Source organism: Schistocerca nitens, chromosome 7 (assembly GCF_023898315.1).
Source record: "Schistocerca nitens isolate TAMUIC-IGC-003100 chromosome 7, iqSchNite1.1, whole genome shotgun sequence".
Classification (NCBI taxonomy): domain Eukaryota; kingdom Metazoa; phylum Arthropoda; class Insecta; order Orthoptera; family Acrididae; genus Schistocerca; species Schistocerca nitens.
Window position 1 is genome coordinate 558,896,124 of NC_064620.1, and position 25,076 is coordinate 558,921,199.

Consider the following 25,076-nt stretch of genomic DNA (forward strand, 5'->3'; position numbering starts at 1 on the left):
GTGTATTGTGCTACTCTTCAGAAATTGAAGAAACGACTTCAGCATGTTCGTAGGCACAAAAATCAGAACGAACTTCTCCTTCTTCATGACAACGTAAGACCTCACACAAGTCTTCGCACCCGAGAGGAGCTCACAAAACTTCAGTGGACTGTTCTTCCTCATGCACCCTACAGCCCCGATCTCGCACCGTCGGATTTCCATATGTTTGGCCCAATGAAGGACGCAATCCGTGGGACGCACTACGTGGATGATGAAGAAGTTGTTGATGCAGTACGACGTTGGCTCCGACATCGACCAGTGGAATGGTACCGTGCAGGCATACAGGCCCTCATTTCAAGGTGGCGTAAGGCCGTAGCATTGAATGGAGATTACGTTGAAAAGTAGTGTTGTGTAGCTAAAAGATTGGGGAATAACCTGGTGTATTTTAATGCTGAATAAAACAACCCCTGTTTCAGAAAAAAATTGTGTTGCATTACTTATTGAACTGCCCTCGTAGATTCTGTTAATTTGGCGGAATAATCCACAGATATCTGAAAGAATAATCCTGAAAACGCTCTTATAGTTTCATGACCGTTGCTCTATCAGCAAAATTGTAGATGTCGATCGCGAGTGAGAAACAAAACCAGGACATGCATATTATAAAATGGCTTTAGGAAGAAGATCCCACTTTGTTGCCTCGTACATCCTCTTATATCAAAGTTCCGGCATGAAACGACGGAAAGGTGGCTGAAAAGAAAAACAAGAAGAAGAAGAAAAGAAGGAATAGAATAACAGTTTACAGTGCTATGTTCCATCTACCAAAATGGTCATTACTTGCAGAGTAGAAAAGGGGTGGTCTCTTTGGAGTGAGCATAATGCAGTCTGGTTTTTAATGAAGTGTAGTCTCTTAGCCTCATAACGGGCTCAAAGTTGACCGGAAAACTGCCTTCTGTTTCGTAATTCATAATTCATATGTGTGATGCTGCCTCATTCACGAAAGGACTTCACTCGTACAGACTACGACTGTGGAAGACAAAATGTATTTTATTCACTTGGTTCCGTTACTAGTGAGTGTCACAAATTTTAATGAACAGAACACTGAACAAAAGAAAAACCGAAATGTTCCTAAATTTCTCTTTTTCGGAGAAATAAACGGGACATGGTGACGCACTGACAACAGGATTACCAATACTCTCTCAGCTATAAGAGACAATGCTTTTTTTTCCACTTCATATGAAACAATTTCCGTTCGAGACAAATGAGGAGCTTCGTTCCATATCTTATTAAGTGCACAGATCGTAATTTTACAGGAAGCGAAAAAATATATTCGCTCCCTCATCCAAGAAAATACTTCAAAAGTCTCGACGGGAGGACGCAGATAAATTATGTTCAGAATCAGTCACTACTAACATCATTTCCCAACGCATGAAGGTGAATTGTAATTTTTAAATTGCATTCCATGCTTTGGAACAATGAACAAAATACGTTTTGATCCAATCATGTTGCCACATAACATGGTATGAGACGTTCATTTTAGTTTTTTATTGAGTTTATTGTTGAACACAGGCTATGATGTAAAACAATAAAGTTATTGACATGCTATTCACGGTAGACAGTCAGTCCTTCTTTCTCGTGCAAGAGAAGTTTGTTGCCAGTCTCTTATAGTTCTACGACAATAAGCTACTCAGTTGTTTACTGTAGAATAATACTGACGACTTAAAAGCAGCATAACAATTCAACACATTGATAGCAGTAGCACTCCGTGTTCAGGCCACAAGTGGCCCGTCAGGACCATCCGAACGCCGTGTCATCCTCAGCTGAAAATGCGGACAGGAGGGGTGTGCTGTCAGCACACCGCTCTTCCGGTCGTTATGATGGTTTTCTTTGATCGGAGCCGCTACTCTTCGGCTGAGTAGCCCCTCAATTGGCATCACGAGGCTGAGTGTACCCCGAACAATGGCAGCAGCGCATGGCGGCCCGGATGGTCACCCATCCAAGTGCCGGCCACGCCCGACAGCGCTTAACTTCGGTGACCTGACGGGAACCGGTGTATCCACTGCGGCAAGGCCGTTGCCTTGGTAGCAGTAAGCCCTACTATAAACAACAATGTAACCAATCTCATATGACACAACAGAACTTCGATTGGGCTGGATGCTTTGTAATTCTACGTGGTTTCGGAGGCGAAGCTTTCGTCATACAATTGAGTCTGCAGTCTTGGTCCACTTTGTTCGGTGCGCTGTAAACTTTGTTTCTTGCTTTCGCCAGTTAGAATACTTTGATGTTTCCACACTTGAATCTGCCTTCTTTGTTATTACAAGGTGGCTGAAAATTACTTAAATGTTGAACTTGTTTATAGTACCAAAAGCGAAGTACGTCTTCTTCTGTAATAACAACAGATAGTAATCTCTAACCCTCAATCAAAGTATAAAGACTTGCATTTATGTAACCTTTCCCACACGAGTAACACATCAATTGATCAACATTGCAAATCTAACTGAAAATGATCATTCGTAGAGAACATCACGTATTATTACTTTCTTAGTATCCATTTCAAACTGTCTTTTAGTATCAGCAACTCTAATTCTTATTCTACTGTCTTTTGCTCGGTTTGAAACGGGTAAATAGCCCCCCCCCCCCTCTTGATGATCGAATGAGCACAGACATAGTCAACATTACACTATGAAGTGCAAGGTAAAAATAGTGGGAATAGCCAAAATAGAGCGGGCTAATAACGCAGATGGGAAATATGTCTTGAACATAATACGTTTTGAGACGTCGGGTGCGCTGTACATAATAGCATTTGATCCAATTCATATTATGGGAATGAATACGAGATGACACGACCTGACCCAATAGCGTAGAAGAGCATACCACAGTTGGAGTGAAAACGCATACCGAACTATCAGTTTAATACTCGTAACTCATGGTTGCAAAATACACTACTGGCCATTAAAATTGCTGCACCAAGAAGAAATGCAGATGATAAACGGGTATTCATTGGACTAATAAATTATACTAGAACTGACATGTGATTACCTTTTCACGCACTTTGGGTGCATAGATCCTGAGTAATCAGTACCCAGAACAACTACCTCTGGCCGTAATAACGGCCTTGATACGCCTGGGCATTGAGCCTAACACAGCTTGGATGGCGTGTACAGGTACAGCTGCCCATGCAGCTTCAACACGATACGACAGTTTTTCAAGAATAGTGACTGGCGTATTGTGACGAGCCAGTTTCTCAGCCACCATTGACCAGACGTTTTCAGTTGGTGAGAGACTGGAGAATGTGCTGGGCAGGGAAGCAGTCGAACATTTTCTGTATCCATAAAGGCCCGTACAGGACCTGCAACATGCGGTCGTGCATTATCCTGTTAAAATATATTGTTTCGCAGGGATCGAATGAAGGGTAGAGCCACGGGTCGTAACACATAGGAAATTAAACGTCCACTGTTCAAAGTGCCGTCAATGCGAGCTACAGGTGACCGAGACGTGTAGCCAATGGCACTGCATACCATCAGTATGGCGATGACGAATACACGTTTCCAATGTGCGTTCACCGCGATGTCGCCAGGCACGGATGCGACTATCATGATGCTGTAAACAGAACCTGAATTCATCCGAAAAAATAACGTTTTGCCATTCGTGCGCCCAGGTTCGTCGTTGAGTACACCATTGCAGGCGCTCCTGTCAGTGATGCAGCGTCAAGGGTAACCGCAGCCATGGTCTCCGAGCTGATAATCCATGCTGCTGCAACGTCGTCGAACTGTTCGTGCATATGGTTGTTGTCTTGGAAACGTCCCCATCTGTTGGCTCAGGGATCGAGTCGTGGCTGCACGATCCATTAAAGCCATGCGGATAAGATGCCTGTCATCTCGACTGCTAGTGATACGAGGCCGTTGGGATCCAGCACGGCGTTCCGTATTACCCTCCTGAACTCACCGATTCCATATTCTGCTAACAGTCATTGAATCTCGACCAACGCGACCAGCAATGTCGCGATACGATAAACCGCAATCGCGATAGGCTACAATCCGGCCTTTATCAAAGTCGGAAACGTGATGGAACGCATTTATCCTCCTTACACGAGGCACCACAACAGCGTTTCACCAGTCAACGCTGGTCAACTGCTGTTTGTGTATGAAAAATCGGTTGGAAACTTTCCTCATGTCAGACCGTTGTAGGTGTCGCCACCGCCGCCAACTTTGTGTGAATGCTCTGAAAAGCTAATCATTTGCATATCACAGCATCTTCTTCCTGTCGGTTAAATTTCGCGTCGGTAGCACGTCATCTTCGTGATGTAGCAATTTTAATGGCCAGTAGTGTACTAACACGAATCCTTTACAGAAGATTGGAAAAACTGGTATAACCCGACCTCGGGAAAGATCAGTTTGGATTCCGGAGAAATTTAGGATCACTAAAGGCAATGCTGCCTACGTCTTCTCATAGAAGATAGGTTAAGGAAAGGTGAATCTACCATTTGTGGATTTAGAGGAAGCTTTTCACAGCGTTGGCTGGAATACTCTCTTTGAAATACTTAGGATAGCGGGGGTAAAATATATGGTGGGAAAGGCTATTTATAACTTGTACAGAACCAGATAGCAATTGTAAGAGTCGACGGGCATGAAAAGGAAGCAGTGATTGAGAAGGGAGTGAGACGGAGTTGTAGCCCATCCGCGATATTACTCAATGTGTACATTGAGCAAGCAAGAAAAGAAACAAAAGAAAATTTGTAGTAGAAATAAAGGTCCAAGAACAAGAATTAAAAAGTTTGAGGTATGCCGATGACATTGTAATTATATAAGAGGCAGAAAAGGAGTTGGAAGAGCAGTTGAACGGTATGGACAGAGTCTTGAAAGGAGTAGATAAGTTGAACACCAACAAAAGCAAACCGAGAATAATGGTACGTAGTCGAATTAGATCAGGTGATACTCAGGGAATTACATTAGGAAATGAGACACTTAAAGTACTAGATGCGTTTTGCTACTTGGACTGCAAAATAACTGATGACGGCTGAAGTAGAGGGGATATAATATGTAGATGCAATTGCATGAATAGCGTTTCTGAAAAAGAGCAATTTGTTAACATCAAGTGTAGATTTGAGTGTCAGGAAATCTTTTCTGAAAGTGTTAGTATGGAGTGCCACGTATGGAAGAGAAACGTAGACGATAGACAGTTTGGACAAAAAGAGAATAGCAGCTGTTGAAGTGTGGTGCTACAGAAGGATGCTGAAGATAAGATGGGTAGATCACGTAATTAATGAAGAGTTACGGAATATAGCTGTGGAGAAAAGCAATTTATGGCAGAACCTGACTAATAGAAGGGATCGGTTGGTAGGGCACTTTCTGAGGCATCAAGGGATCACCAATCTAGTACTGGAGAGAAGCGTGGGTGGTTAAAATGGTAGAGGGAGGCCAAGAAATGAATACAGTAAGCAGACTCAGGAGGGTGTAGGTTGCAGTAGTTATTCTGAGAAGAAGACGCTAGCACAGGATAGAGTAACATGGGAGAGTTGCATCAAACCTGTAGTCGTACTGAAGACCACAGCAACAAAAACAATGCGACGTAGTAGCGCTACAACACATCTTGGACGAAAAAAACTTGCGGAAAAAAAAACAATTGGAGGACCTGGAATGTCCGTATTAGTAACGTTATCAGTGGGATGGTCTGCAGCAAGTACATCCAAATGGTAAAGACGTCGCGAGTGGCAAAGACGGCCACATCAAGAAGACGATGCTTCCAGTGTCTGATAATCGGCAGACTGCCGCTTAGTACCAACGTATTCATCCACCATGAACGTCGACCGCGTTATTAGTTCAAATGGCTCTGAGCACTATGGGACTTAACATCTGAGGTCATCAGTCCCCTAGAACTTAGAGCTACTTAAACCTAAGTAACCTAAGGACATCACAGAATTCGAACCTGCGACCTTAGCGGTCTCGTGGTTCCAGACTTAAGTGCCTAGAACCGCTATGCCATACCGGCTGGCTGCGCTATTAGTCGGTACAATCATGACTGAACCGGTGAATGGGCAGTATATGGAAAGCGTTCGCCAGCGTGCAGTGTACGCCTCATGTTGCGTATACACATTTCGTTCTCATACCGCACATTAGAATAGTGAAAAGCGAAAACGCGAGTTATTCATAAATACCAGCACACCCTTACATATCCACTGAACATGGGAATTTCAGACCTAATACAGCAACGACCACCTGTCTCTATTGCTGCGCTTTTTGGAGGCGCCCTTTCGCCTCTGACCCGCCTTGCCGCGCTGCCAGTGAAAGAGCATCGATGGACGGCGACAAGCGAAGTGGGCGTGTCCAGCCCCACCTGCGAACCGCTCCCCCTGTGCCGCTAACAAGGCCGGCCTGAGACCAGGCGCGGGGCGCAGCCTGCGGTTTCCCTTTTATTTTGCCTCTGCCACCTCCCGCAAGCCGGACGCGTGCGCGGCGCGATCTATTGTGCGCGCACACAAAGGCGGCCACGCTAGCCGCACCGCACCGCACCGCACAATACATTACGCGCCGCTATCAGCCTTGTACGACCGCTGGCTGCCGGAAACAACACAATCGCAGCTCGCGCCCTCGTCCGCTGTCCGTCACTGCCCCTGAAGGACAGCAGCCCCGCAGCGCAGATTTGTCTAAAGTGTTGCCGGCGCGGTTGCCGTCGCTATCTGTCCCCACGTACGTCTAGCTCTGTGATTTCTGGATCTCGATGTAGCTTGTAAACTAGAGAACAATCGACGTAGATCTCCCTCATGAGTGAAACGTAGATCTCGCTCGTGAGTAAATATGTTCTATATGTTACTAAATATACAGGGTGAAAAGTATTTAAACCGACAAACTCTGGGAGGTTGTAGGGGACATCAAAACCAATATTTTTCCCTAATGTCATTTTTTCCTATGAGGATTATTTAAACCGGTGGAGGCCGTATTACGCTCTTCAGTTGTTGGAGGCCGTATTGCGCTCTTCAGTTGTTAGAGGGCGTAATACGCTCTTCAGTTGTAGGCAACTGCTGTCCACCAGTGTATTGTCCCTGTTTACTAATGGAGCGATACACCTGGGGTGAGTACACTTATATGATTGTTGCGTACTACGTAGCGCACCACAACGGACGAGCTGCACAGCACGTTTATCGACAACAATATCCTAATCGCCGTATCCTGCATCAAACGACCTTTGCTGCTGTGTACCAACGTCTGCGTGAGACCGAGTCATTTAGCAGATTACCTGGACAGGGACGCCGTCGCACGGTAAGCACGCTGCAATTTGAGGAAGCTGTCTCGCAGCATGTGGAGCGGGATCCTTCAATCAGCACTCGTGCATTTGCATGTAACATGGGGACGAATCAGATGAATGTAAGAATAGTCCGCCGGCCGCAGTGGCCGAGCAGTTCTATGGGCTACAGTCTGGAGCCGCGCGACCGCTACAGTCGCAGGTTCGAATCCTGCCTTGGGCATGGATGTGTGTGATGTCCTTAGGTTAGTTAGGTTTAAATGGTTCTAAGTTCTAGGGGACTGATGACCTCAGAAGTTAAGTCCCATAGTGCTCAGAGCAATTTGAACCATTTAAGAACAGTCCTTCGAGAGCAATTGTTACGTCCATTTCACTTACAGAGTGTCCACAACCTCGAACCAGTTGATTATCCACCCAGAGCACAGCCGACGAAGCAACGCTGGGCCTGATGGAGTATTCAACACAATAACCCACATGCCACAGGTACTAGCGCTCATCAAGTGCGGTTCTTCGTTAACGTGAGCGTCGGTGTTGTTAGGGACTGTTTAATTGGGCCGCATCTGCTACCTAGGCCATTAAATGGCAGGCACTATCACAATTATCTCGCCAGACCATTGCCAGAATTGCTGGAAGACGTCACGCTCTCTACAAGACAACGCATGTGGTTCCAACATGACGGGGCGCTGGCATATTTCAGTCGTCGTGTGCGTCGTTTCCTGGACCGACGGTTCCCAGAAAAGTGGATTGGCAGAGGTGGTCCTGTACCATGGCCTGCTCGATCCCCAGATACGTCCCCTCTGGAGTTTTTTGTGTGGTGAGAGATGCGCAGCCTTGTTTACGTAACTCACGTTGCATCAGAAGAGGATCTGGTTGCCCGGATAGTAGCAGAAGCAGGAATAATTCAGGATACTCCTGGGGTTTTTGCCCGTGTCAGACAGAATATCATCCAACGGTGTAACCTTTGCTTACGTGTCAATGGACGCATTTTTGAAAATCTACTGTAATTAAAATTGCGTTTTTTAATGTGTTGTGTCTTGGTCATAAAAAATGGAAAAGTGTTTGTTGGTTTAATTAATTTGCCGCCAGAGAAATCTTCCTCTACCGGTTTAAATACTCCTCATAGGCGAAAATTACATTAGGGAAAAATATTTGTTTTTATATCCCCTACAACCTCCCAGCGTTTGTCGGTTTAAATACTTTTCACCCTGTATGTTTTCTAAAATAATACAGAACAAAACAATACAAAGACTTCATGCGTGCACTGGATCTGCGATTCATCATTTGGGATGGACGCGAAGTATAGTGACGACTGTATGCTCAGGTAGCTGTTCGGAGAATATAACAAGTGGTGTTTAGAAACAAACAGATAGAAACCTGAGCGTATGACAGAATAACTGAGTTATTACTGTTAATGCCGATGAGGTGTTCCTAGAACTCGTCAAGAATTTGGATTAGCAGTAACAGTAAGTTTACCATGGTCGTAGAAAAAAAGAATGCACTGCTGTTCCTCGAAGTCCTCGTCTCCCGCAAATGAAATGGATGCCTTGGTCACGACGTCTATATAAAAGCTACCCCACAGATCTGTTTGCATACCATCAGCCATAACTATAAGGCACAGAAGCGCACTGTTTTACAAACATTGGTGCATCGCGCAAGAATGATAACCCCCCCTATGAGCTGAGCCGCCTACACAAGTTCTTCAGGAACAATGGCTATAATATTAACCAAATAATTGAAGCTATTTCAAGCAAGAATCATAAGAAGACCACCGACGAGAGCAGGAAAAGTGACTACCTTTCAAATGATTCAAATGGTTCTAAGCACTATGTGACTTAACATCTTAGGTCATCAGTCCCCTAGACTTAGAACTACTTAAACCTAACTAACGTAAGGACATCACACACTTACAAGGCCGAGGCAGGATTCGAACCTGCGACCATAGCTGGATCGCGGTTCCGGACTGAAGCGCCTAGAACCGCTCGGCCACAGCCGCATGCGAAACGTGCTTTCCTCTCATTCCGTTTCGGGAAAGATACGTCGCCTGCTGAAAAGACACAAGATCACTTCGGTCCGCAGGCCTCCGACAAAAATACGTCTGTTACAGACACCAGTCAAATACGCAGCAGATATCAGAACACTTGGGGTCTACAGGATACTTAACTAGTGTCACCAGTCTTACGATGGAGAAACAGTACGCAATGTGTAACAACGCAGAATGAAGGATGCACCTACAAATCCGCTTTGGCTGAGCTTGCTTTATAAATCGGTCACCGGATGAAATTTGACGAAACCTCGGTCGTGGCTCGCACTAACGGATTCTGGGACTACTTAACTGAAGCAGCCATAGAGCTAACGGATTCTGGGACTGCTTAACTGAAGAAGCCGTAGAGATAAAAATCACCGATAACATTCTTAATAGATACGGCGGCCTCCAGCTCAGTGCAGCGTGGTATCCAGCGTTCACAAAGTTAAAGCTGACACACTGAATGGCGAGTCAACGTATGCCAATATATGGCAAGACCACGAGCACCAGTGTCGTCACAGCCGGCGGGTAGTGTATATAAGGGCATACCAGGTTGGTTGGTTGGTTGGTTTAAAAGTGGGCAGTGGCGTCACAGCCGGCAGCTAGAGTATGTAAGGGCATACCAGGTTGGTTGGTTGATTGGTTTAAAAGAGGGAGGGGCAAGGGACCAAACTGCAAAGGCATCAGTCCCTCGTTCCCAGTAGAACAATTACCCAAGGGAAAGAAGAAAACAAAGAAAACGTATGGCACAATAACAGGAGAAAGGAAGAACCAGAAGAACGACAGAAGGACAACAAATACTGCAATGGACAAAACAGGACAAGAACACCACAGAGAGACGCAAGAAACAGGGAGAAGGGATTATAAACAAGAAAGCAGATAGCCATGGCTGGCTGATCGTGAGAATAAAAAATGAGAAGCTAGCCTTTCTGCAACACAATAAAATTCCCACCATAACAGCCCTAGGGTGGAGGGCACAGAGGGACAAAAGGAAGTGCGCTAAAACTCAGATAAAATGATAAAACCCACTCTCACGAATAAAACGTAAAACTAAAGCTGCTGTTGAAGCATTGTCGCTCAACACCGATGGTAGGGCACTGGGAAAGTTAAAAGTCCGCCACAGAGCGGCTAAGAGTGGGCAGTCCAGCATGAGGTGGACGACTGTCATTTATAGGACCCACAGCCACACTCAGGTGGATTATCACGACGGAGGAGGTAACCATGTGTGAGCCACATATGCCCTATGCAGAGCTAACAAAGGAGAACTGATTCTCCGTGCGAAGCCCGCAGGGAAGACGTCCACACATTTGCCGTCTCCTTAATGACAAGCAGTTTGTTGTGCATGCAGTTATGCCACTCCGTCTCTCAAAGCCGAAAAACCTTGAGGCATAAAACAGAACGCAGGTTAGTTTCAGAGATGTCCATCTCCAGGAGCAGTTTCCTCCTAGCCTGTTTGGACAGCCCATCAGCAAGTTCGTTGCCCGGGATTCCGACGTGTCCTGGGGTCCACACAAACACCAGTGAATGACTGGAGCGTTCCAGGGCAGAGTTGGACTCTTGTATGTTCGCTACCAAAGGATGGCAAGTGTAGCACTGGTCAGCAGCCCTTAAGCTACTCACGGAGTGATAACAGGGAACAAATGACTCACCGGAACAGGATTGCATGTACTGAAGGGCACAAGATATGGCCACAAGCTCTGCAATGAAAACACTGCAGCCAGAGGGCAAGGAATGCTGTTCAGTATGGCATCTGTGGACACAGGCAAAGCCAACATTACCATTAGCCATCGAGCCGTCGGTGTAAACAACTTCAGAGCCCCGGAACACGTCAAGAATCGAGACGAAGTGACAGCGGAGAGCGGCGGGGTTACCGGAGTCCTTAGGGCCATGAAAAAGGTCCAATCGAAGCTTTGGCCTCGGTGTACATCATGTAAGTGTATGTGAATGGTCTTCAGGTAGAGGTGGTAAAGGGGATGACTCCAGATCGGAGAGAAGGGATCTCACGGGAACCACAATCGTGAGCTCTGACCAGGGCCGCCGATGCTGGAGATGAACTGCCGTGGGTGGGAAAAGAAGGTAATTCGGATGCTCAGGAGTACTGACAATGTGCGCAACATAACTGGCGAGCAGCTGTGAACATCGGATGCACAGAGGAGGGACTCCGTCCTCCACCAGGTCACTGGACACCATACACGTTCTAAAAGCTCCTGTCGCTAGGCGAACGCCACTGTGGTGCACTGGGTCGAGTAAACGGAAAGCTGAGGGCGCCGCCGAACCGGAAACCAGACTCCCATAGTCAAGGTGCGATTGAGCAACGGCTCTGTAGAGCTGCAACAGCATAGATCGCTCTGCACCCCAGTAGGTGTTGCTCAGGCAGCGGAGAGCATTGAGGTACTACCAGCACTCCTGTTTAAGATGACGAAGGTGAGGTAGCCAAGTCAATCGGATGTCGAAATCCAGCCCTAAGAATCGATACGTCTCCACTACAGTGACTGGATCACCATTGAGATAAAGTTCAGGTTCGGGATGAACGGTAAGATGCCGACAGAAGTGCATGACACACTACTTTGCGGCTGAAAACTGGAAGCCATGGGCTAGAGGCCATGACTGCGCCTTGTGAATGGTTCCCTGTAGGCGCCGCTCAGCAACACCAGTACTGGAGGAGAAATATCTCTTGAATATGGGGGGGAACTATGGGAGGCACCAACTTGGACAAGGAAAGTACGCAACGACAGGAAGTTTTGGATAAAAATTTGGAGTGGGCTCCACTCATACAGTGTGGCAAGCGATATGTGTCGCCAGGTTGTGTCGTATGCTTTGCGTAGGTCAAATAAGATGGTGACCAGGTGTTGGCATCTGGAAAAGGCTGTTCAGATGGCGGACTCGAGGGACACAAGATTATCAGTGGTAGAGCGACCCTGGCAGAAGCCGCCTTGACATGGAGCCAATAGGCCACGTGACTCCAGGACCCAGCCCGACTGCTGACACATCATACGTTCCAGCAGCTTACAGAGAACGTTGGTGAAGCTGATGGGCCGATAGCTATCCGCATCAAGCGGATTTTTATCAGGTTTTAGCACCGGAATTATGGTGCTCTCCCGCCATTGCTATGGAAAGACGCCATCGGACCAGATCCGGTTGAAGATGACGAGGAGATATCGCTTGTAGTCAGACGAGAGATGTTTAATCATCTGACTGTGGTTCTGATCCCACACAGGAGCTGTGTCGGGGCAGTGTGCAAGGGTGCTGACGAGATCCCACTCTGTAAATGGGGCTTTACAGGGTTCACTGTGGCATGTAGTGAACGAGAGGACTTTCCTTTGCATCCGCCATTTGAGTGTGCGAAAGGCTGGGGTATAGTTCTCCAACGCAGAGGCTCGAGTATAGTGCTCATCAAAGTGCTCAGCAATCGCGTTTGCGTCGGCAGAGAACACGCCAATGATGTTAACGCCAGGGACACCTATTGTGGGTCTGGTACCCAAAAAGATGTCTGATCTTCGTCCGTCGTTTTAAAAGCAGGCGAAAGATGGCACGAAGCCACTTAAAGGCTATTAGGTGCTCTAGGGAAGGGTGCCGCTTATGTCGCTGTAGAGCTCGCCGACTCTTTAATTGCCTCAGCAACTTCCAGCGACCACCAAGGGACTGTCATTCACCGGGTGCATCCTAGAGAACGGCAGATCGCGTTTCCACTGTAGTTGTAATGAACTACTCAATTACAACATCGATGGCACCACGTGGGGGAGATTCAGTGGTGACACCAGATGCGAAGGCTACCCAGTCTGCCTTGTTTAAAGCCCATCTCGGTAGTCGTCCGTTGGCATGACGCCAGGGGAGTCCAGGACAATGGTCACTACCACACAGGTCGTCATGTGCACTCCAGTGGATAGATGAGAGAAGTCGTGGGCTGCAAATTGATAAATCAATGGCTGAGTAATTGCCATGAGCCACACTGAAATGTGTGGTGGCCCCAGTATTTAAGAGGCAGAGGGCGAGTTGGGACAGTAAATTTTCGATATCTCTGTCATGGCCAGCAAGCATGGTGCTACCCCACAAAGGGTTATGGGTGGTAAAATCTCCCAAAAGTAGGAAAGGTTTATGGGGCTGATCAATCAGTGCAGCCAATACGGCCAGGGGTACCACACCTTCTGGAGGGAGATATACATTGCAGACAGTTATTGCCTGCATCATCCGTACCCTGACAGTCACAGCTTCAAGAAGAATTTGAAAGGGTACAGGTTCACTAGACATCGAGTTCAGGACATAAACGCAAACTCCACCTGCCACTCTATTATATTCGCTGTGGTTCTTGTAATAACCTCTGTAGCCATGAAGGGCAGGATCCACATTGCCGAGAACCAGCTTTCTTGGAGGGCAATGCAGAAAGCAGGTGTAAAGCTTAACAGTTGCTGTAATGCAGCCAGGTGGTGAAAAAAACCTCTGCAATTGCACTGGAGGATGACGTGGGCGTGAGACTAGGAAAGCATGAAACACTCAATGAGGCAGCCTACGCCTCAGGGTCACCTGCTGTCTCAGACGTATTTCCTAAACAGACTATAAACATTGTGTCTGAGGGTCTGGCGAGGTCTAAGTCCTCACCAGACACCAGAATCTTCACCTCATTATCAGACACAGAGCTTGTAGGCAGTGGTGGTGTGGGTGCCACTGCAATTCCCTTGGTCTTGGGCGTCTTCTTTCTGGAATTTTCTCGCTGATTCTTGGGTTCCTCTTCCTGGGAGGACTTCACTGATTCAGTCTCCAGGACTGAGGACGATAGTGAAGCCCTATGACGAGCTGCTTTTGAGCACTTCAGCCACTGGTGGGTATCATCTTTCCCACTAGTAGAAACCTGGGAAGGGAGTGACCCAAAGGACCCCTTCCTAGAGAGAGGAGCCAAAGAAGACTTACGCTTTTGAGGCTGAGAAATGGGGACTGGTGTCCTGATGGTTGGGGGGAACAGTGCTCCCAAGTGAGGTGGTGTGGGTGCAACAGGGAGAGAAGTACCCCCAACTTCAAGGGGGCAGGTGTAGTCTTCCAGCTCTGAGAAACAACTGGAACTCGTGGAACAGATGGGGCTACAATTGTTCTCGTAGCGGCGGCATAAGAGGAGGTCATAGCCACAGGATGTAGGTGCTCAAATTTCCTCTTGGCCTCAGTGTAGGTCAGTCGGTCGAGGGTCTTTGCCAGCCGCGGTGGTCTCGCAGTTCTAGGCGTTCAGTCCGGAGCCGCGCGACTGCTACGGTCGCAGGTTCGAATCCTGCCTCGGGCATGGGTGTGTGTGATGTCCTTAGGTTAGTTAGGTTTAAGTAATTCTAAGTTCTAGGGGACTGATGACCTCAGATGTTAAGTCCCATAGTGCTCAGAGCCATTTGAACCATTTCGAGGGTCTTATATTCCATGATTTTCCTTTCTCGCTGTAAAATCCTGCAGTCTGGTAAGCAAGGAGAATGAAGCTCTCTGCAGTTAACACAGACGGGAGGCGGGGCACATGGAGTATTGGGATGGGATGGACGTCCACAATCTGCTGGAAGTACAGCAGGAAGACATATGGTCGAACTCCCAGCATTGCATTGTACTGAGACTTGGAATTCCTAGAGACTGCTGCTGTTTGATCACCAGCAAGTCATGACATGGTATGCTTCATCGCGTGTCATCTGCCCTGATGCCATCCACTCCAACCAGGGGTCCTCCCCATGGGCGTCACCCAGCCGCAACAAAGGCCACCTCGTAGGATGGCCTTCGGCAAGAGTCCGAATCCCCCGGGGTGACAGGCATCTACTCGTTGGCATGCGTGGGGAGTTAACGGTGTAGGCATCAGCAGAGCTATCCCTGTGCAGTCAGGGGGCTCAACCAAGAGGGTACGTGGCGACCCCACCACAATGGACTGGCTACCATGCTGGATATGAGGTACAAAGAATTCCATCGTCATTGTATGCTCAGAAAACGACACTGCATAGTAGGTTGAGGAAAACGCACCCTGGAAGGTGTTCTCACTCAAGAGATGGAGGATGAGCAGGACTGCAATGCCACGATGAGAATGTGGGCTAAAGATCTCAATGCACGATGGACATGATGCACCATGTAAGGCACCCTTCCCCAATTGACTCTCTCTCAGGATAATTTTGAAAAATGGATGCCAGACCCTACAGGGGAATGTCACATAAAGGCCAAAAGGTATGAGGCTCCTCGGGCCTATTCTAACCCCTGGGTCCACAGAGGGGTGGGGGCATACCAGGAGCCCTCTTGCTGTCATAACACTTGACAAAGGCCAAGGATTGCTTGGACAAAAGTTCTGCAAAAGCCAGGTGCACTGTGAACACTACCTCTTCCTTATCAGGTGCTCCATGTATATCCAGATTAGATTAACCTAAAGCTATCACCCCAGATCATATAAACTTACAGATTGTTTGCTAACTTTCTGAACTCATCAGGGGACTCGTCTATTGCTTGTGGGTGAAGGATCTGGACATTTCAGTTACATAATTTACTTAAATGGTTGCTGAATGATAGAGTTTAATCTCGAGAAATAATAATTATTCAAATATTGTGCGAAAATTATTCAGGAATCATAAACATCGAGGTTATAAACCAAATTGAGAATTAACTAACGTAATTAAAATAAACAATGAACAGTAAAATGAATTGTTATCAGTTCGCCACCACCATGATGTTGGATTATGAAGGCTGAGATCGTGCCTAGACACATAAAGGACAGAAATTACTCTTTCAGTCGTGATTGCAGAACCATACAATTAAACAAAAAAGGTACTGATTCGAACAGAACACACAGTAACTCAATGATTAAAGGAAGAATCACAAAGAAGCGTCACCAGAGGGGGAGCTCCAATAAATCAACTCGATAACGAACAAAACATGACCCTTCATGGAAAAAGCCCCTCTGAAACCATCTTTAGACTGCAGAGAAATATGCATACTAGAGTATGAAGCGCGAAAATCCAGTTATGAAGACTAGCAATAGAAACTGCGTAATAGAAGCACCATACCGCGATTTCCGAAGATAGGAGTGTGCACTGCAAATAAGGTCTTACCGTGATTGCCGTCGATGACGATGATGATGCTGACGGTTGATTTGTGGGGCGCTCAAGGACGCGGTTATCAGCGTCGGAACAAATTCCTACTCTTTGCTTTTTCCTGTCTCGAAATTTTCTCGAATGATGGTGGAATGATGAGGACGACACAAACACCCGGCCGCCGAGGGGAGAAGATCCCCAACCTGGTCGGGAATTGAACCCGTGACCCCATGATCTAGAGGCAGTTAAGCTGACCACTTATCTCATTTTGTTCGTCGTTGTTCGTTGCATTTGTTCGGGGCCTAGGCCTCCCGACACACGTTGAACTTCACTGATCATACCATCACTTAGTTTTTTTTTTTTTTGTTAGAAAGGGCAGTTAACCCTCTGATCGAACACGCTGGGCTACCGTGCCCGCTAGTCCTCTGGACCACGAGCTGCAAACAGCAGTCGTCTCGAGGCTGAGAACAAGTCGCGGTGCTTCAGACTGCAACCGCTGCTAACTATTGCTGGTGTGATGTGACTGCGAATCGCGAATCTCTTCATCCTCGTGATTACTGGTCATGGATGTAAGTAAGTCCTAATGTGAAACTTCAGAGATTTGGGAGAAGATAGAAGTCAGGAAAAACACGTATGAGCATGGAGTATACAGGGTGTTGCAAAAAGGTACGGCCAAACTTTCAGGAGACATTTCTCACACACAAATAAAGAAAAGATGTTATGTGGACATGTGTCAGGGAACGCTTAATTTCCATGTTAGAGCTCATTTTAGTTTCGTCAGTGTGTACTGTACTTCTTCGATTCACCGCCAGTTGGCCCAATTGAAGGAAGGTAATGTTAACTTCGGTGCTTGTGTTGACATGCGACTCATTGCTCTGCAGTACTAGCATCAAGCACATCAGTACGTACCATCAGCAGGTTAAGTGTTCATCACGAACGTGGTTTTGCAGTCAGCGAAATGTTTACAAATGCATAGTTGGCAGATGCCCATTTGATGTATGGATTAGCACGGGGTAATAGCCGTGGAGCGGTACGTTTGTATCGAGACAGATTTCCAGAACGAAGGTGTCCCGACAGGAAGACGTTCGAAGCAATTGATCGGCGTCTTGGGGAGCACGGAACATTCCAGCCTATGACTCGCGACTGGGGAAGACCTAGAACGACGAGGACACCTGCAATGGACGAGGCATTTCTTCGTGCAGTTGACGATAACCCTAATGTCAGCGTCAGAGAAGTTGCTGCTGTACAAGGTAACGTTGACCACGTCACTGTATGCAGAGTGCTACGGGAGAACCAATTGTTTCCGTACCATGTACAGCGTGTGCCGTCACTATCAGCAGCTGATTGGCCTCCACGGGTACACTTCTGCGAATGGTTCATCCAACAATGTGTCAATCCTCATTTCAGTGCAAATGTTCTCTTTACGGATGAGGCTTCATTCCAACTTGATCAAATTGTAAATTTTCTCAATCAACATGTGTGGGCTGAGGAGAATCCGCACGCAATTGTGCATTCACGTCAGCAACACAGATTTTCTGTGAACGTTTGGGCAAGCATTGTTGGTGATGTCTAGATTGGGCCCCATGTTCTTCCACCTACGCTCAATGGAGCACGTTATCATGATTTCATACGGGACACTCTACGTATGCTGCTAGAACATGTGCCTTTACAAGTACGAGACAACATGTGGTTCATGCACGATGGAGCTCCTGCACATTTCAGACGAAGTGTTCGTACGCTTCTCAACAACAGATTCGGTGACCGATCGACTGGTAGAGGCGGACCAATTCCATGGCCTCCACGCTCTCCAGACCTCAACCCTCTTGACTTTCATTTATGGGGGCATTTGAAAGCTCTTGTCTACGCAACCCCGGTACCAAATGTAGACACTCTTCGTGCTCGTATTGTGGGCGGCTGTGATACAATAAGCCATTCTCCAGGGCTGCATCAGCGCATCAGGCATTCCATGCGATGGAGGGTGGATGCATGTATCCTCGCTAACGGAGGACATTTTGAACATTTCCTGTAACAAAGTGTTTGAAGTCACGCTGGTAAGTTCTGTTGCTGTGTGTTTCCATTCCATGATTAATGTGATTTGAAGAGAAGTAATAAAATGAGCTCTAACATGGAAAGTAAGCGTTTCCGGACACATGTCCACATAACATATTTTCTTTCTTTGTGTGTGAGGAATGCTTCCTGAAAGTTTGGCCGTACCTTTTTGTAACACCCTGTAGAGTGGAATCACAAAGTTTCAATCATTATGCGAATGCGTCTCTCAGTTTTTATAGCCTTCCTTCAGACCTCAGAAAGGCACCCGACACAATCTTTCTAGCCAATAAAACAAAGGACCTAAGTGGTCTTCCGAAGTGCGCTACGGAGGTCCGTTCACTTGCTCCCCCCTTAAAGAGATACACGAGATACTCGCCAATGAGATACATGTACATAGAAACAGGAAACGAGTGTGTGTGTGTGTCCCCCCCCCCCCCCCCATTCACATGTCTAGATGTGTTCGTCGGAATTCTGGAAAGCTCCGCACAGTGTTTTTGGAAATTTGCAGACACACGAGTGGCTACATACTTTCCTTGAGGGAACGTGTCCGGAGCATATACGCTAGCAAACAGATTTCTCACGTCGTCCACCAGTGGTTTCCCGTTTTCCTACTGAGGACACCAGTCTTCCGTTCTGCCGCTCATTGTCGGTTGAAGCCGAGCCAGGAGGATAATCCCTGAAAGGCTTGTCCAATTGTTCTTGCGGCTCGCTGGTGTGAGACTCTGCACTCTTAACTGGCCAACGCTCTTCCACAACGTGCGAAAGTTCCCTCGGTTTTCGTCCCAGCGAAAAGGAATTAACCTCGTCAAGAAAACTACTACAAGAATGAAATGTTAGGTACAGAGAGATGGGTAACCAACACTGCTGCAAGCTACCCTCCAGCCACTCTTGTACATAGAACACAATACAGGTGGAAAGTCGAAAAGTAATTCCGAATCAGAAACTAAACGAAGTAAGATAGTCTCCTATGTAAGTTCAGTATGCAAGTAGATAAAATGTGAGGAGAAAGGCATGAAACGGGCCACCGCCTCATAAGCTAATGTAATTTTGATCACTTTACTGGACTGGAAACCCGAGAGTATTTTATTCAGTGTTACCGGTGTGACACTTTGCTTTCTTACATGCCTGCACAGCACTAGACAATTCATAGCAATATATAACTGCTTATTTAATGAGTCACCCTGTATCTCTTGCAAGATTGCACTTTTACGTATCATTACTTACATCTACATCTACATCCATACTCTGCAAGCCACCTGACGGTGTGTCGCGGAGGGTACCTTGAGTACCTCTATCGCTTCTCCCTTCTATTCCAGTCTCGTATTGTTCGTGGTAAGAAGGATTGTCGGTATGCTTCTGTGTGGGCTCTATTCTCTCTGATTTTATCCTCATGGTGTCTTCGCTAGATATACGTAGGAGGGAGCAATATACTGCTTGACTCTTCGGTGAAGGTATGTTCTCGAAACTTTAACAAATCCCGTATCGAGCTACTGAGCGTCTCTCCTGTAGAGTCTTCCACTGGAGTTTATCTATCATCTCCGTAACGTTTTCGCGATTACTAAATGATCCTGTAACGAAGCGCGCTGCTCTCCGTTGGATCTTCTCTATCTCTTCTATCAACCCTATCTGGTATGGATCCCACACTGCTGAGCAGTATTCAAGCAGTGGGCGAACAAGCGTACTGTAACCTACTTACTTAGTTTTCGGATTGCATTTCCTTAGGATTCTGCCAATGAATCTCAGTCTGGCATCTGCTTTACCAACGATCAACTTTATATGATCATTCCATTTTATATCACTCCTAATGGCTACTTCCAGATAATTTATGGAATTAACTGCTTCCAGTTGCTGACCTCCTATTTTGTAGCTAAATGATAAGGGATCTATCCTTCTATGTATTCGCAGCACATTACACTTGTCTACATTGAGATTCAATTGCCATTCCCTGCACCATGCGTCAATTCGCTGTAGATCCTCCTGCATTTAAGCGCAATTTTCCATTGTTACAACCCTTCGATACACCACCGAATCATCTGCAAAAAGCCTCAGTGAACTTCCGATGTCATCCACAAGGTCATTTATGTACAGCAACGGTCCTATTTACACTCCCCTGCGGCACACGTGAAATCACTCTTACTTCGGAAGACTTCTCTCCATTGAGAATGACATGCTTCGTTCTGTTATCTAGGAACTCTTCAATCCAATCACACAATTGGTCTGATAGTCCATATGCTCTTACTTTGTTCATTAAATGACTGTGGGGAAGTGTATCGAACGCCTTGCGGAAGTCAAGAAACACGGAATCTACCTGGGAACCCGTGTCTATGGCCCTCTGAGTCTTGTGGACGAATAGCGCGAGCTGGGTTTCACACGTTCGTCTTTTTCTAAACCCATGCTGATTCCTACAGAGTAGATTTCTAGTCTCCAGAAAAGTCATTATACTCGAACATAACACGTGTTCCAAAATTCTACAACTGGTCGACGTTAGAGATATAGGTCTATAGTTCTGCACATCTGTTCGACGTCCCTTCTTGAAAACGGGGATGACCTGTGCCCTTTTCCAATCCTTTGGAACGCAACGCTCTTCAAGAGACCTACGGTACACCGCTGCAAGAAAGGGGGCAAGCTCCTTCGCGTACTCTGTGTAAAATCGAACTGGTATCCCATCAGGTCCAGCGACCTTTCCTCTTTTGAGTGATTTTAATTGTTTCTCTATCCCTCTCTTGTCTAGTTCGATATCTACCATTTTGTCATCTGTGCGACAATCTAGAGAAGGAACTACAGTGCAGTCTTCCTTTGTCAAACAGCTTTAGAAAAAGACATTAAGTATTTCGGCCTTTAGTCTGTCATCCTCTGTTTCAGTACCATTTTCGTCACAGAGTGTCTGGACATTTTGTTTTGATCCACCTACCGCTTTGACATAAGACCAAAATTTCTTAGGATTTTTCTGTCAAGTCAGTTATAGAACTTTACTTTCGAATTCATTGAACGCCTCTCGCCTAGTACTCCTCACACTACATTTCGCTTCGCGTAATTTTTGTTTGTCTCCAAGGATTTGGCTATGTTTATGTTTGCTGTGAAGTTCCCTTTGCTTCCGCAGCAGTTTCTAACTCGGTTGTTGTACCACGGTGGCTCTTTTCAATCTCTTACGATCTTGCTTGGCACATACTCATCTAACACATATTGTACGATGGTTTTGAACTTTGTCCACTGATCCAGGTTCAATTTTTCAAATGGCTCTGAGCACAATGGGACTTAACATCTATGGTCATCAGTCCCATAGAACTTAGAACTACTTAAACCTAACTAACCTAAGGACATCACACAACACCCAGCAATCACGAGGCAGAGAAAATCCCTGACCCCGCCGGGAATCGAACCCGGGAACCCGGGCGAGGGAAGCGAGAACGCTACCGCACGACCACGAGCTGTGGGCACTGATCCTCAACACTGTCTGTACTTGAGACAAAACTTTTGTGTTGACCGTCAGGTACTCTGTAATCTGCTTTTTGTTACTTTTGCTAAACACAAAAATCTTCCTGCATTTTTTAATATTTCTATTTACATCTGAAATCATCGATGCAGTAACCACTTTATGATCGCTGATTCCCTGTTCTGCGATAACTATTTCAATTAGTTCGGGTCTGTTTGTCACCAGAAGGTCTAATATGTTATCGCTACGTGTCGGTTCTCTGTTTAACTGCTCAAGGTAGTTTTCAGATAAAGCACTTAAAAAATTTCACTGGATTATTTGTCCCTGCCATCCGTTATGAACGTTTGAGTCTCCCAGTCTATATCCGGCGAATTAAAATCTTCACCTAGAACTATAACATGCTGGGGAAATCTACTCGAAATATTTTCCAAATTATCCTTTAGGTGCTCAGCCACAACAGCTGCTGAGCCAGGGGGCCTATAGAGACCTCTAATTACCATGTCTGAGCCTGCTTTAACCGTGATCGTCAACCAAATTACGATGCTGTAAGTCGCGTTTCTACATGCGCACTAGGAAGTTAAGTCTTGACGCCATATCATGTAAACACTGGCATCTTCTGCCAACTTCATGGATAATGTAACCAGCTTGTATAATAAAGATTCCTACTTCCAGTTCCCATGACGTGCCACAGATCGCATGGTGCGAACTGGGATGTTTTTATGATGATCTCTGACGATCGTTTCACTTATGTTTATGTCAGTGGCTGCCTAGACAGAGTGTAGGAAAGTGATTTGGTCATCTACACTCCTGGAAAATGAAATAAGAACACCGTGAATTCATTGTCCCAGGAAGGGGAAACTTTATTGACACATTCCTGGGGTCAGATACATCACATGATCACACTGACAGAACCACAGGCACATAGACACAGGCAACAGAGCATGCACAACGTCGGCACTAGTACAGTGTATATCCACCTTTCGCAGCAATGCAGGCTGCTATTCTCCCATGAAGACGATCGTAGAGATGCTGGATGTAGTCCTGTGGAACGGCTTGCCATGCCATTTCCACCTGGCGCCTCAGTTGGACCAGCGTTCGTGCTGGACGTGCAGACCGCGTGAGACGACGCTTCATCCAGTCCCAAACATGCTCAATGGGGGACAGATCCGGAGATCTTGCTGGCCAGGGTAGTTGACTTACACCTTCTAGAGCACGTTGGGTGGCACGGGATACCCCACACCATGATGCCGGGTGTTGGCCCTGTGTGCCTCGGTCGTATGCAGTCCTGATTGTGGCGCTCACCTGCACGGCGCCAAACACGCATACGACCATCATTGGCACCAAGGCAGAAGCGACTCTCATCGCTGAAGACGACACGTCTCCATTCGTCCCTCCATTCACGCCTGTCGCGACACCACTGGAGACGGGCTGCACGATGTTGGGGCGTGAGCGGAAGACGGCCTAACGGTGTGCGGGACCGTAGCCCAGCTTCATGGAGACGGTTGCGAATGGTCCTCGCCGATACCCCAGGAGCAACAGTGTCCCTAATTTGCTGGGAAGTGGCGGTGCGGTCCCCTACGGCACTGCGTAGGATCCTACGGTCTTGGCGTACATCCGTGCGTCGCTGCGGTCCGGTCCCAGGTCGACGGGCACGTGCTCCTTCCGCCGACCACTGGGGACAACATCGATGTACTGTGGAGACCTCACGCCCCACGTGTTGAGCAATTCGGCGGTACGTCCACCCGGCCTCCCGCATGCCCACTATACGCCCTCGCTCAAAGTCCGTCAACTGCACATACGGTTCACGTCCACGCTGTCGCGGCATGCTACCAGTGTTAAAGACTGCGATGGAGCTCCGTATGCCACGGCAAACTGGCTCACACTGACGGCGGCGGTGCACAAATGCTGCGCAGCTAGCGCCATTCGACGGCCAACACCGCGGTTCCTGGTGTGTCCGCTGTGCCGTGCGTGTGATCATTGCTTTTACAGCCCTCTCGCAGTGTCCGGAGCAAGTATGGTGGGTCTGACACACCGGTGTCAATGTGTTCTTTTTTCCATTTCCAGGAGTGTATTTCATTCCACAACCATATCAAGAGTGTCATGTTAATTGCCATATTACACAAATGGTCTCACATTTACTTTGGACAAAATTGGTTTACATAACTGAAGATATATGCTTTGACGCTGACTTGGTTTCTACTCAAGTTTAATGATTTATAGTACTTAAGTAACAAAACAAAGTACGCAGCCCATACATTAATTTAGCTGTTTTCCCTGCTATTTTCCTGATACTTTGTCTACCTCTTGTACTTTTATTGTGCTTGAATATGTTGGTCTAAGGCCGAAATATAGATTGTGAAATAAAACCTGTCCTACAGGCAAATGACTGTTAAATCTTTCATAAAGTTTTATATGGCAGTGGCTCCATCCAAAAGTAAAATCATCAGACAAACATTTTGCATCGTACGTGAAACACTGTAAATGATAGACAGGATAGAACGGAAGAGGCTGTTGTCCTGATGATATGGCACGGCTTGACGCGCACCTCGTTAGCTCGCGAGACGGGCGGTAAAGCAGACACGCTTGGAATCTACACAGCGGATAACGACCTCTGATGTCGTACACCGGCCAGCGTCGGTGTGGTTTCGAGGCGCTCGTGCACGCCCGTTCCGTCCAATGCTGACCAATTAAGACTTCAAACATGTCATCTCCACTGAACATAAATTCCTTTCATCTTTTTCAGTTATTTTCCATGGCTCTGCTCCATAGATTGGTAAACTTTATACAATAGTTTTAACCATCCTAATCTTCGTTTTTATTCTAACTCGTGCTTTAAAAACTCTAGTTAATTGTTTGTTTGATTGTCTACCTTGGCCAATGCGTTTCTTAATTTCACGTATGCTGGATCCGACTTTGTTAATAATGAATCCCACAAATTTATAAGAGTTCACTAACCTTACTACCACAAAATCCAACGTCAAGACTTGACCCACTCCTCCGGTAACACAGCACTCAATTTTCTCTAAATTCATAGTTAAACCCCATTTAAAATTATCTGTGCAAAGTTATAACCATGTAGTCCAGCCTGTTCCTCATCCTCTGGAAAAACTTACTTGGCCAACCTCTCGTCGTGTAGCGACACACCCATACTGCGGCAGTGAAGTTTCCATAACTGTAGGACAGAATTCAAGTATATTTTAAATGATGCAGCTGCTATCCCAACTATTTATTGTAAATCTTTGGTCGCTAGAATCTCTCCAGACGTTTTTTCACCTGTTTTATTTCCACATGATATCCGTTACATACAGCTCTGTCAGCTTGAACGTGT

At 46.6% G+C, this 25,076-nt stretch overlaps 1 long non-coding RNA gene and 1 pseudogene across 1 annotated transcript in view; both read right to left on the reverse strand.

Annotated features, from left to right (window-relative positions):
- Positions 1 to 25,076, reverse strand: part of LOC126195376 (uncharacterized) — a 2,074,073-nt gene that overhangs the window by 1,870,821 nt on the left and 178,176 nt on the right. The window lies entirely within an intron of this gene.
- Positions 1,937 to 2,054, reverse strand: LOC126195928 (5S ribosomal RNA; annotated as a pseudogene).